Genomic DNA, 14253 nt, shown 5'->3' with positions numbered 1-14253 from the left:
CCTTAATATATATAAAAAAGATGTCGTGCGTCGAGATAAGATGTTGATCGCACAAGATAAGATGTTGATCGCTCAAGATAATATGTTTGATCGCTCGAGATAAGATTGGGTTTATCGCTCGAGATAATATGTTGATCGCTCGAGATAAGATGTTGATCGCTCGAGATAATATTTGATCGCTCGAGATAAGATGTTGATCGCTCAAGATAATATGTTGATCGCTCGAGATAAGATGTTGATCGTTCAAGATAAGATGTCGTGCGCACGAAATAAGATGTTGATCGCTCGAGATAAGATGTTGATCGCTCAAGATAATATGTTGATCGCTCGAGATAAGATTTTGATCGCTCAAGATAATATGTTGATCGCTCGAGATAAGATGTTGATCGTTCAAGATAAGATGTCGTGCGCACGAAATAAGATGTTGATCGCTCGAGATAAGATGTTGATCGCTCAAGATAAATGTTGATCGCTCAAAATAATATGTTGATCGCTCGAAATAAGATGTTGATCGCTCAAGATAAGATGTTGACGCTCAAGATTTAAAATGTTAACGCTCAAGATAATATGTTGAACGCTCGATAAAAAGATGTTGATCGCTCAAGAAAATATGTTGATCGCTCGAGATAAGATATTGATCGCTCAAGATAAGAGTCGTGCGCACGAAATAAGATGTTGATCGCTCGAGATAAGATGTTGATCGCTCAAGATAATATGTTGATCGCTCGAGATAAGATGTTTATCGCTCAAGATAATATGTTGATCGCTCAAAATAAGATGTTGATCGCTCAAGATAATATGTTGATCGCTCAAGATAAGATGTTGATCGCTCAAGATAATATGTTGATCGCTCAAGATGATATGTTGATCGCTCGAGATAAGATGTCGTGCGCACGAGATAAGATGTTGATCGCTCGAGATAAGATGTTGATCGCTCAAGATAAGATGTTGAACGCTCGAGATAAGATGTTGATCGCTCGAGATAAGATGTTGTGCGCACGAGATAATATGTCGATCGCTCGAGATAAGATGTCGTGCGCACGAGATAAGATGTTGATCGCTCAAGATAAGATGTCGTGCGCACGAGATAATTTAATCTTTAAAAAAATAACATATGTCCTAAACATACCACCGTAGATATGTATGTAATTGCAAACACTGAAATTGTAATGGCAAGCCCAGTAATCTTCAGGATTAATAAATACTTTCGAGTTTTTGAATAATGATGTTTTTAAACATATGATATTACGCAATACAAATATGTTAGAAATATGAACAGTTGCTGTAAATTATTACTAAGTATACCTATTAACAACTAGACCTTATCCAACAATCTGTTTGTTAAAAGATATATTCTTACTATATAAGAAATACGTAGACATTTTGGTATGCAATTTTGAATATAAAAAGTATACTTTAGTATTAAGTAACATGTTTATAATACACATATTATAATTAGCAAGTAATTACATATTTATGCTGTTCTGGCGAATAAATATATAAATACTGATTTTATTTCTTCTTTCACATAGTTTCTACTAATTTGCCCCTAGCAAATTCCTCTTGGGGAAGGGATGCGCAGACGTTTTTCGCACATATCAGATCGCTTTTATACATAAATAGTGAAAGCGATACCAAATTCTATGCAGCAGATTCTAATGCCAGAATCTTGAACGCGCTTCCAAAATGACAATTTTACGAGTATCTGTACGAAAGGTAAATCCGTGGGTGACTATATATGCGTTCCAAATGAAGTATTTTAAAAGTGACAATCTTTCAACGTGATAACTATACAATCCATTGTCGATGAAAACAAATTGCACGGATTAATTGGCTAACGATCATGTTGACCTGATCATTCGGTATTACTGGCACGCGTCTCGTTGAACATTGACAATTCACGTGCAGACCGATTTACGGATAATCCAAGTGCGCCAACATCATCTAAGTTGGCCGAGGCGTGACAAATCCAAAACAAGACCCGATTACGTCGTGTTGCGTGATAGATTTTTTAATGTGCTACGGAAGGGAATATAAGCGGAATATTTCAGTTGATATCAAGGACATGTCGATATTGAATCCAAATGAATTTTGGGATAAATCACTCACCTCGGACCGAAGCGCGATTCGTCGATTCCAGTTGAAATAATTGATAAATAAGGGCATTTTGTGGCTGATGAAAATGCGATGTTCGATATATGGAAGTGTGATTTCGCTAATCAGTACAGTGGCGATGATATTGAGGAATTTGACAATTGATTCTATGACAGAGCAAAAACACACAGACAGATATTAGAGATAAACATAGTTGATCAGTTGCACATTAATGTCGTCATGAGTGCAAAATCTAATCGGCGTGCGGTATTGATAATATTCAGGCTTGAAATTTCTCCCGGTCATTGCTGCGTATTTGATACGAGCATTATACCAAGTGAATGGAGTTCAGTCATATTCCCAATTCTGAAGAGTATGTACGAGCATACCACCTCGTGCATCAGAATAAAACAATAAGTTAACAACTTGGTTCGATTGTACGTGCGGCATTGTTTAAGGAAATAATCGTTCACCTTGTTTGCCTTGTGCGGGTGATATTTTTAATAGCAAATACAGAAAATGACCAAACAAATGATAGTTAAGCTGCGTGGGTGGTGTAAGAAATGGCGCGAGTTAATCAATACAGACAAGTCAAATTGTATGCACTCCCGGAAAGGGCGCCAAGTACACGGAGAGTTTAACTATAGAATCAGTAACAATTCTTTAGAAATTGTTTCCTGAATATAAGTATTTGGGTGTGATCTTTGATGAAAAACTATCATTTAACAATCACTGTGAAGCCCTTGGTAAAGGTACAGGTAAAGCACTCGGAGATTTGATAAACAAAGTTCTCGGATTAACAGATTTCGGTTTAAAATTCCACGAACAACTAGTACATGTATATAATTGTGTTGTTCCTGTAATAAATTACTACTCTACGGTTCGGGGGTATGAACAATTTCAACAGATTGATAATGTTCAAAACAGGTCAATGAGATTCTTTTTTTGGTGTGCATAGATTTGCTCTAATAGCTGCATTAACAGGTGATCTAGGCTGGCTTCCTAGTCGATAAAGACGATGGCTTAACATGTTAAGGTACTGGAACAGGCTAATTTCTTTTGATAATAATAGAAACACTAAACGTGCGTTCGAATATGAAAAGTGCAACAACAATGCTATAATGATCTCTCTCGGTCATGTTTCAAATAGCAATGGAATAATTGACTGATTGATCCATATAGCCCTCAGTGGAAGAACACCGTCGAAAATAACCCAGACTTGAGAACTTGTAAAATAGTTAAAAGATGTATTCAAAACTAAAGACTATAAGTTATGTCAAACATGTAAAAATATGAACGATCAATTGTCGCACAATGCAAATGTGGAATACACCCTCTTTGTTTTGAGACAGGAAGGTATATAGGTGAACCATCAATGACAGACTTTGCAAATTTTGTTCAAGCAATAGTGTTAAAAATGAAATGCACTTTTTATTATACTGTTTCAAATACAATGATTTACGAACTCAACTATTTGGTGGCGTCCTTGATGATTATGCTCTTAGAGATTTTCAGACATTGAAGAGATTATTTTTTTGTTATTTTCATGTTTTGGATTCAGTGTTGTTATGTTTTATGGTCGTTTGGGATCATGGAGTCCATTCAACATATGTATAACAGAGTTCCGCTTAAGCCGGTGCTAGAGGGCGTGAGAGGTGTTGCACATTTTATTACCTGTCATGAACAGACTCAATCAAACCGAGTCCCCTATTATTTTTCTTGGTTGATTCTTTGCTTCCGAAAGATAAGATCTTTTTACTGATTTTATTTACTATCACAATAGCAATCTTTAAGTGCCGTGTGGCGGCTGTAAAATGTCTCCACATACTTGGATTCAGTGTTGTTATATTTTCTGGTCCTTTCGGATCATGGAGTCCATTCAACATATGAGCCGCGCCATGGGAAAACCAACATAGTGGGTTTGCGACCAGCATGGATCCAGACCAGCCTGCGCATCCGCGCAGTCTGGTCAGGCTCCATCCTGTTCGCTAACAGTTTCTCTAATTGCAATAGGCTTTGAAAGCGAACAGCATGGATCCTGACCAGACTGCGCGGATGCGCAGGCTGGTCTGGATCCATGCTGGTCGCAAACCCAATATGTTGATTTTCCCATGGCGTGGCTCATATGTATAATAGAGTTTCTTCTTCTTGTAAATGAAGTGGCATGACTGTCAATCAAGCTTATGAAAAACCTCCTCTTACGTTTGAAATTCAAATAACGCGGCAATATTCAGGTGACAATACCTGGAGGCGGCAATAAATTCGGTATAAACGATCGGTCACCTTACCGATATCATAGAACTGTTGTCTCCCCTGATACCGATTTTTTGTCATATTGGTCCTGAGGTCAAGTATTTTTTCTTTATCAGTTCATTGTCTTATTAGAGTTATTTTTCACAGTCATAATATCAATAAACTTTTCATGAAACTAGCTGAAAAATAACATAACGAACCTGTTCGCCGCAAAAAAAACAAAAAAAACCCTGCCAACTTCTGTATATGAATCAGAGGTGGAGGACAAATGATTTCATACACAAAGTATTTTATCAAATCGTCAGTTAGAAATTACGCCTCGCCCTGAGCTAGTACCTATGACCCTGAGATTTGTAGATTTATGTTCTCCCTATTGAGCTTAGCGGGCGAGCATTTAAAGTATTGAAGATATTTGTTTATTTAAGTTTAAGATCGAATTATCTTTCTCCAAATGCACTAAAGATGCAACATTCTTATAAGTTACAAGTGGGTAGCCGCGTCTGAAAATGTAAGATCTGGTGATCACAACTAATAAGTATATTTTGACTACACATTACAAAATTAATAAAAGTAATATCGATCAAATAACGTTATACTGAAAAAAAACTACATAACTAGCTAGGATTTGAATAAAATGCAACGTATTTGGAAGTCAAAGAGCTTACATTATGCTTTGTCATTGACTTACTAAACAGGTTGTTTAAGTTCATATATGGATATTTTCAGGATAAAAATACAAGTGTATTACGTAATATAACGAATATAACCGAAAATATTGACGAAGATTAATGTGTGCCAGGTCAATACTTACGAACAATATTTGCATTCCTTTGTCTACCTTATGTGTAAATATCAATTATCTGGCTATGTGTTTGATACTGATCTTATAAAAAACGACCGCTCAAGCATATCATTGAAATACCACAGATATAATTTGTAATATTGTTTTTCATCCTTTGCATGGTTTAAGTACTTTCATATGTTTTGTTTTTATATGAGTTTAATTTATTTATTCCAACCATGTCTCAGCAGTAAGTTGACTTTTTGAGTCATCTTTGTGCATATTTATATTATACATACATTTGATAAAAAAACAAAAAAAAAACCACATTTTACAATTGTCAAAAACACATACTATCTTACATTTTACAATTAACCAAAAGTATCTTTTTCCTATTAAAAATTATTGTATTACAATAAAACTTCACTGTTTTACAATTTTCGCAGTAAGACCATAAAACATTTGTGAAAAGGTGTCCTACACAATAAACAAATCTAAAACCCCCGTCTTATCTGCTGCTTATCAGCGATTATAGCGGAGCAGGATATTGCAAAAATACTTCAGTTGATGATACAAGCATCAAATTTACAGGACAGTAACTACCTGGCATGCGCTTTAACATAAGATCAAGGGCCACTTGCAATAATGTCGTTTTCAAGATGGCCGCCGCGAAAACAAAAATGGCCGCCATTTCGTATTTACTTTTCAGTATTTTATTTGAGGCAAGCAGGTAACACATTAAAACGATAGCATTTTTATGCCCCCAGCACCTACTGATACCGGAGACATATAGTGATTGTCCTGTCCGTCCGTCCGTTCGTTCTTTCGTTCGTTCGTTCGTTTGTTCGTCCGTCCGTTCGTCCACACGAGGTTAACCAAACTGGACCGTTTCGTCTTGCATCAATACCCCTTACTAGAATGATCTGATACTAATACAGATGTAACCTGTGACCATTCCTCATCTTCAGACATCACCTGACCTCAGTTTGACCTTGACCTTGACCTCATTTTGTACTTAGGCTGCTTTATATGGGCCATTGCTTGGTTAACCAAATGGGACCGTTTCGTCTAGCATCAATACCCCTTACAAGAATGAACTGATTCAAATACAGATGTAAACTGTGACCATTCTTCATCTTCAAACATTACCTGACCTCAGTTTGACCTTAAGCTTGACCTCGTTTTGGACTTAGGTGCAAATGTACCGACAAGGATGCCACTGGGACATCAAGCGTTTATTGAACGCAGCTTCTTGGTTTTATTTATACACTTTTGTTTCGGTTTAGAAACAGAATATCAATCTTAGTATTCATATTCTTTTAATTTGTAATCAATTTTGTATGAATAAGCTCGTGGCTTAAACATCTCAACACTTAAGTTTTTATAACTTGCAGTTTTGTTTTCGAACAATGGTAAAATCTGGAGCACACCAACCAATGTAAGTTTTATATATATTACACTTAGATTACATTCAATGCAATAAAATAATATCGTTAGAAAATGCGTCCTATAAACCACGAGGGGATAAAGAAATATGACAGCGTGAGCACTTGCACAGTCAAGAGCAACATTTTCTTATAAGGCAAACCTTAAGAAACTATTTCTGTTGATTTACTATACCCATGAAACTATACACATCGGAAATCGTGTTCTAACCGAAAATAATATGCTTATACTGCATTTAGTCACTTTCTTAACAGTTGCAACATCAAATTGCTGTGCATAACAGACCTAAGTGGTGGCACTTGCAATTTCCAGTACAGGAAGTCCTTTTGCAGCCACACCTTTGAAGAACCTGGAAGCATTCAGATATAACCGACAATTCCTTCCAATAAGGGATCCACGCATTGTTCTGCTTCAGCCATCCCCAGTTTGACGGAGGCGGCAGTTGCAGCATGGTAACAGCTGCTTTACCCCAGACATGGCCTGCCTGAAAAATTGCTCGCTTGATGAATTGTTTCAGAGCACCTTTTGTTGGTGGAATCGCATTATACGCTCTTTGTTTCCGGACAAACAAATCAAGTCGAGCTTGAAATGCATGTGGTAGCATGTGGTAGCATGCATTTCCACTACCGTCCATGAAAAGGCTCAATCAAACCGAGCCTGCAACATTTTCGTTTTTGTCGTGTTGAGAGACCTGTGAAGTTTCCATTTTTTTCTATTTCATCCATCTTGCATGTCGTGCTTGATCGAGCATACAATATAACTATTTTTTTCTAATGTATCCGTTTCCTACTCAGTTATTATGTATTTGGCAACACTGAGACTATGAAATACTTTGAACTATAGCTGTTTCACAAACATTCCATTCCTGCCATGCAGATTTCTTGCTCTTGTCGACAATGCAGAAACAGTGTCGCAACGGGTAAAAGCAAGAAACAATGGCAATGCCTCTGAGTGAGGACCAAGTAAGCAAGCCACAAAACATCAATACACTGCCATAGCAAGAACTAACTAATAATTGTAATTGTTCGGTTTCCTGTCAATGAGGCATGCTTTGCATGAACAAATATACGATTATCGGCTTCTTCCTATTTCGCATTTCTGTTTATATATAAATTGCAAACAATATCGGCACCTTTTGTTGCTATGATCATTTTATTGGTTTGCACAGTTATCATTATACCCCGATATATCTAGGGGCTATTCTGGATTCCAGTCCGTCCGTCTGTATACGGAATTTGTCTGCGCTATTTCTCAGCAATTAGTTGCCAGTTTTCAATCAAACCTTGTAAATATTATCAGTACAAAGCCATGTTGCGCATGTGCGAAGCAGGTTCTATTTGAATGATTTTTCACTTAGATATAGCCCTTTATTTTTCTTCCTTTATATGTATATGGAAAACTTTTGTCCGCGCTATTTCTCGGTCATCATATGCGAGACTTTATCTCAGTGTTGTTATATTTTCTGGTCCTTCGGGATCATTGATTTCAATTCATTTAGATTTGAAGATTGAATACTGCTTAAGCCGGTGCTAGGAGGCGTGGGCAGTGTTGCATTTTCCATTACTGCTCATGAACAGACTCAATCAAACCGAGTCTGCAATTTTCACTGTTTGCGTTGTTCTCAGTGCTTCCGAGGGATCTGCTTTTCAGATTTTATCAAACTTTGCAATTATCATTCATACCAAGTCAAGTTGTACATGTGCAAAGCATGTTCCATTTGAATTATTTTTCACATAGTTATAGCCTTTATTATTTTTTCTATATATGTATATGGAAAAAAATGTCCGCGCTACTTATCAGTCATTGAATGCCAGACTTTTATCGCACCTTGTTATTACTATTATCATTGGTACCAATGCAAAACTCGTTCCATTTGAATGATTTTTGACTAATTTGTTGCCCTTTATTTGTTTCAAATACGAACAGAGTTACATTGGATTTTTAACATACTTTATTTGTTAAGTATAACTAGTTGATGACCCTTGGTGATATAATAAAATAAAAAAAGTGGAAAGCCACAGGTCTCCAAACACGACATAAACGAAAATGTTGCAGGCTTGATTTGATTTGTGGTTATGGAGCCTTCATATCACATAAACTGACAAAAGACAAGATTAAAAAGCAGATTACATGATCCCTTGTCCATGACTTTGACCTACTGACTTAATTTCTTCTTTTTTTAAGATATTGCCATAAAAATTCGAACCACTTGTACAGTTTTGAACAAACAGTTCAAAACTGATATTCAGTGACCTTGATCTTGACCTACTTTCTTCTTTTTTAAGGTACAGCAGTGAAGAATGGAGATCTTATACAGTTTTGCACACCATTGTGCGTCTTTCTAAATTTTCTCCCTGTACAATATACAAGCAATATATCATATTTTCAATAACCCTGTTCCTCTGACAATAAGCTGATATCTAGGGATATTCATCACCATTAGTGATACGTCTTGTTTTATCCGCACGAAAACTAAATAGTTTAGTTTTATTTTCAACGCATCTAAGAAAGCTATTCCATAGTTTAGGAGGTCATCTATTAAACGCTTTTCGACATTATCAAGAGTTTGAAATAGAACATAAACAAAACCACAGATACTTAAACTGTCAATGATATATTCAAATTTGGTATTTGTTAATACAAAATATGTACTATTACAATTTGAAGGCCAAGGGACTATCCTCTTACCGCCTTCAATATATATTTAACATTTTGCTGTACGGCTTACGACTTGTTTTTTGTTTGTTTGTTTTTTTTTTTTTTTTGTTTGTTTGTTTTTTTTGTTGTTTTTATTTTATACATATACGTATTGAAGTTGTCACTGAACCCCATGCTGAGTAAGATGACATTATGAACTATATCAGTTGCCCTTGTAGTGATTGTAGTTCATTCTATAGAATCATTACACACATAATTTAATTAAAGATTTTGTTTCAGTTGATAAGCAATAGTTCAGTATTGTCATGATTTTGAGGCTGTTTCTCAGTGAAACAAAGCAAGAAATAAAGGTTAGAACAGAGAAGAGATTGAAAAGAAGGGACGTCCATGTAAACCATATTAGCTTATTTCAGACCAATATCATAATAATATGCTTTCAGGTTTATCTGGAACTAGGATCTAATCAATAGTCGATGGTTATAGCACTGAAAATAAAAGACTCATACTTGGCCGTGATAAGAACGTTATCTAAAAGTCTGGCGGTCATTTTAAAGATGGCGACTTTTTTAATGGGTCGATATTTGGAAAAAGGCAACATTAAAAATAAAACTATCAGCTTATGGGAACAAACTGATAGGGCAAAGCATGTTACATCCCAAAAAAATGACATTTTAGAAACTTACAGATCCTGATTATATGAAAAATGCCTCAATTCTGGCAGCCATTTTGAAATTTGGAGGCCATCTTGAAAATGGATGATTTGTAGATGGCCCTCGATCATTTTTGAATCTGGACATATAATGAACATTTAGTGTAAATTTCATACTTGTATCATCAAGTGAAGTATTTCCTTAGATTTTCACACTAAGCTGCTCCACTATTATGTAATAGTCGCTAATTGATGGGCAATTTTGCACAACAGGTGTCCCCATGAAGATTTGTGGAGTAGGAATTAATTTTCCTTCATGGAATGTAGAATAATAATATAGTTATAAAAGTGTTTTTGTTTTCATAAAAGATTTCTGCCAATATCATGATAATATATATATTTTTTTTTTCAATTTAAATAATAAGTTTCGTAAAGTGTACCTTTTTCATTTTCTACTGAAATGCACGCACGGGTAAATAAATCAAATTATCACCACAGTTAATATGACATCATTCATTAATTTGTAATTTATACTTTTACGTTCACACGTAAAGAAGCCATGGTTGTATGCAATATTTTAGGCCCATATATAACAAAATTTTCGCGGAATGTTTCAATTATTGAACAGTTTATTGTAATATCGTCAAAAATTATACCGGCACACAGTTTGTTACATACAGCAATTACATAGAATTAATTCTAATTGCCGTTTTAATTTAATGCAGGCTTTTTAAGACCAATTTATTTTCCAATCAAAGATGTGACTTAAAGTTTGCCAATTCAAAAGTTTTACTTTTAATCATAATATATAAATAAATAAATAATAAATAAATAAATAAAATGCTCGAACAGATATGCAACACATTGATAAGCAATGCCTTGTGCCGTCGTACCGTCAAGTAAATATTTGTGAAAAGCGTGCTCAAGATTGCGATTACTTCATTTTCAAATTGAAATGAAAGCAATTTGTTATTATTCAATTTTAAAATAAAAAAATACCAAGACAATGTTAAGACAATGGAGAATACTTCACGAGGTTATAAAATAATGTCATTTTGATAGAAAATGTTTTATAGCCTTTTAAAACCTGACATAACCGATCTTTTCGAAATTTCTATATAGAAATACATAGAAACCATAGTCATCAACTTCAAACAAAAATGGAAGCAATAAGTTTTTGTATCACATCGATAAAAAATATATTGAAATAAAGGGCAAAAAATAAAGATTACTTCACGAGATTATAAATTTTTGTTAAATAACGATAAAGATACGTTTTTAATGTTTGAAATATATTTTTATATACAAGTCTATAGTAAAACTGTTTATCGATAAACGTTATCGGGTCCGCGATCCGTGTATATTCAAGGGAGACTACTTTTGCCGAAACTACTGGTCAATGTATTGGAATGTTGGCCATGATGCTGCAAGTAAATGAAATAAACACGATCCTTTAGAATAGAGAAAAGTAGGAACTTCACAGGTCGCTCAACACGACAAAAACGAAAATGTTGCAGGCTCGGTTTGATTGAGCCTGTTCATGGACAGTAGTGGAAATGCATGCTACCGTCGCACTAAACGCAAGTTCGGTTTGACTGATATTGTTTAAGAGAAGTTATAAAAAGTGCAGCATGCCTCTCACTTACTAACACTGACTGAAGTATGAAACGGAATTATCTTTGAACTATCTGAGAGTGCTTACATTGTCTTCGAAGTTCGGAAACGCAGTTGTACATCTTACCAAACGTAAATCCCAAAGCTAATAGAGAACAAAGGTTTGAATAACTTATATTGAATGTTTCGTGTGCTTATCTAATTTTTACTGACCAATGCATTAAGTGAAAATAAATTCATGGTTTAATGCCGTTCTGCAATCATTTGTATTTGAAGAGAATTGTAACCACTGCCTTACCCTTGCCTGGTCGTAAGAAACGATTAACAGGGTCTGAGCAGCCGGTTGTAAAGGTGTTGTTTCTATACCTGATATTTTAATTGCCATGTACATAAGACCTGAAACCAAAATATTTGTCCTGTTTTTAACCATATAACATGAAGTGTGTTGATCCACTCTAAATCCCAAATCAACAGAATCAACATTAAAAAATAAACAATAATAAAAGAAAAATACATAAACACAAATTCAGTCTAAAGATATTTGTGTTGCAGGTAGAATCATGGTGAATATTGGTAGAATAATTAAAACGTATTAATTTGTAAAATTGTTGAAAGGAAAGTATATTATTCGTTAGATGTTATGATTTGCATGTTCAGGTTAACTTTAACAGCCAGACAAGGATATTGCCTAACCTGGCAAAACAATAACAACGCACAGATCGACTAATATAATATAATCTACTGATAAGATAATTTAAACAGTGTTGTAAAACTAATTTGGAAATGGCATCTTGGAGGACAGATATCTACTTTTTCACTATGATAAATTGCTGCACTTTTATGTGAAAAAAAATTCAGTACGTTGTAATATAATATTTTAAACTGAATTAACGGTAGAAGTAATGAAGTATTTATACATTTTAAAACTAATGCCTCGGTCACAAAACCGTACAATGTCCGTACGGCTTTAAAAAATCGTACGAGTCTACCAGTTGTAAAATTCTTAGGTCTCTGTACAATCATACCGTCTAGATCTGGTAACAGTACGTACGGGCCCCATACGATTTTTATAGGATGCAATCGTAGGATATAGGTAGGGACATCCCAGACAAGTCGTGCGGAGCTCGTAAGGAGCCCGACCGTACCGGGTAAGATGCTCTTGGGTTCGCACAGCGCTTACACGGCACTGGTGCGGTGTCCGCACGGTGTCCGTGCGACTAGAACATTTCAGTTCGGCGACGTCTGAAAAATTTACATTTTCAGTCGTTGGATATCCGTATGGACATCGCAGACAAGTCGTACGGAGCTTGCAAGGAGCCTGGCCTTACCTTTTGTGATTCCCGTTGGCTCGTACGGTGCTCGTACTGGGTCCTGTTTTATATACCACAATGAATCACCAAAGAAGTCATACGGAGCCCGTGCGGCAATCGTAACGCCCTGCGAGTCCCGTGCGGATATCGCACGTACTACACTCGGTGTCCTTAATATCGTACGGACATTGTACGTTGACCACGCAAGTCCCCTTCAATAGTCGTGCGAGCATTGGCAAGCCTTGCAGTTTTCCAAATCCGCACTGACATCGTGCGATGCTCGTACGAGCTCTTCAGGAGCTCGTACAGTTTCCGTACATTCAAAACTCGCAGCCGCCCATACAGTACTCAGGACAGAGATAGGGGTATGTGTAACTATAAACATGTACAGAGTGGCTGAATAAGTTGAATATAATAACACCACAAGCTATCCTTACAAAGTCAAGTCAAAATCAAAATATTTATTGGCATAAGAATATGTACATGTTCTTCGTCGAACAAACATCATTTGGCGGTTTGCTTAATAGAGGTGAATTAAAAGGATGATAACAAACATGGCAACCCTATTGATAGCAAAATTAGAAAGGTATGAAAATATATGTACCATATAAAGTATAAATAGAACGGGAGAATTATAAAGTAAACTCTTTTTCAGGAAGTCAACAAATATGAAATGCACAACATTGGATATGAGAAGTCATAAGAGATGACGTTTAAGCGTGTGACTTGCATTGTAAAATAGGCTACATAATGTATATATCTAAAGTATATTGTGACAAAAAATATGAGTGGTTTTGATTAATACCTGATAAGATTATAAATATTATTTAAAATAATAATGTTAATGATAATAATAACAGTAAGTACAGGACCACAAAGATACGAAATCACTGGAAAAATGAGTTATAGACAAAAAAAAGTTATAACTGTAGTTTCTGATAAGAAAACCACAGTTTGGTTACATTACAGAAATACACTGTGAAATGAGACTTAGGAAAAATTAAACATTACTTTTTAATTCGCCCCTTTTGGAAAATAAAATAAAATCTAGTTTAAGGTAAAGTAAAGTTTCTTGTTTAACATGGGTACTCGACGAAAGTCCTCACCAGGATTCGATAGAACGACTTATTTTCAGCCGAGCCCACGGTAAGCGTCATATTTACCTCCCAAGTATCAAGTCAATACAGATACTGCTGGAAACAGTACCAGATTAAGTAAATTACCAAGCACTGCACATTAGTCGGGATATCAGCCGCGCCCTGGAATCGAACCAAGACCGCTGGGTTGTAGTCCGACCTGCTAACCAATGCGCCACAGACTCCCTAAATTGGCATTTGAAGCTCACGCAATTTTTCAAAACAGTCTTAATTTGTGGATGACTTGCTTTGAAGCTTTTCGATTAACGCGTTCAGAGATATTTTCATTGATATAAATTATATTTGTATTTT

This window comes from Mercenaria mercenaria, unplaced genomic scaffold, assembly GCF_021730395.1.
Source record: "Mercenaria mercenaria strain notata unplaced genomic scaffold, MADL_Memer_1 contig_2791, whole genome shotgun sequence".
Classification (NCBI taxonomy): domain Eukaryota; kingdom Metazoa; phylum Mollusca; class Bivalvia; order Venerida; family Veneridae; genus Mercenaria; species Mercenaria mercenaria.
This window is presented reverse-complemented; position numbering follows the sequence as displayed.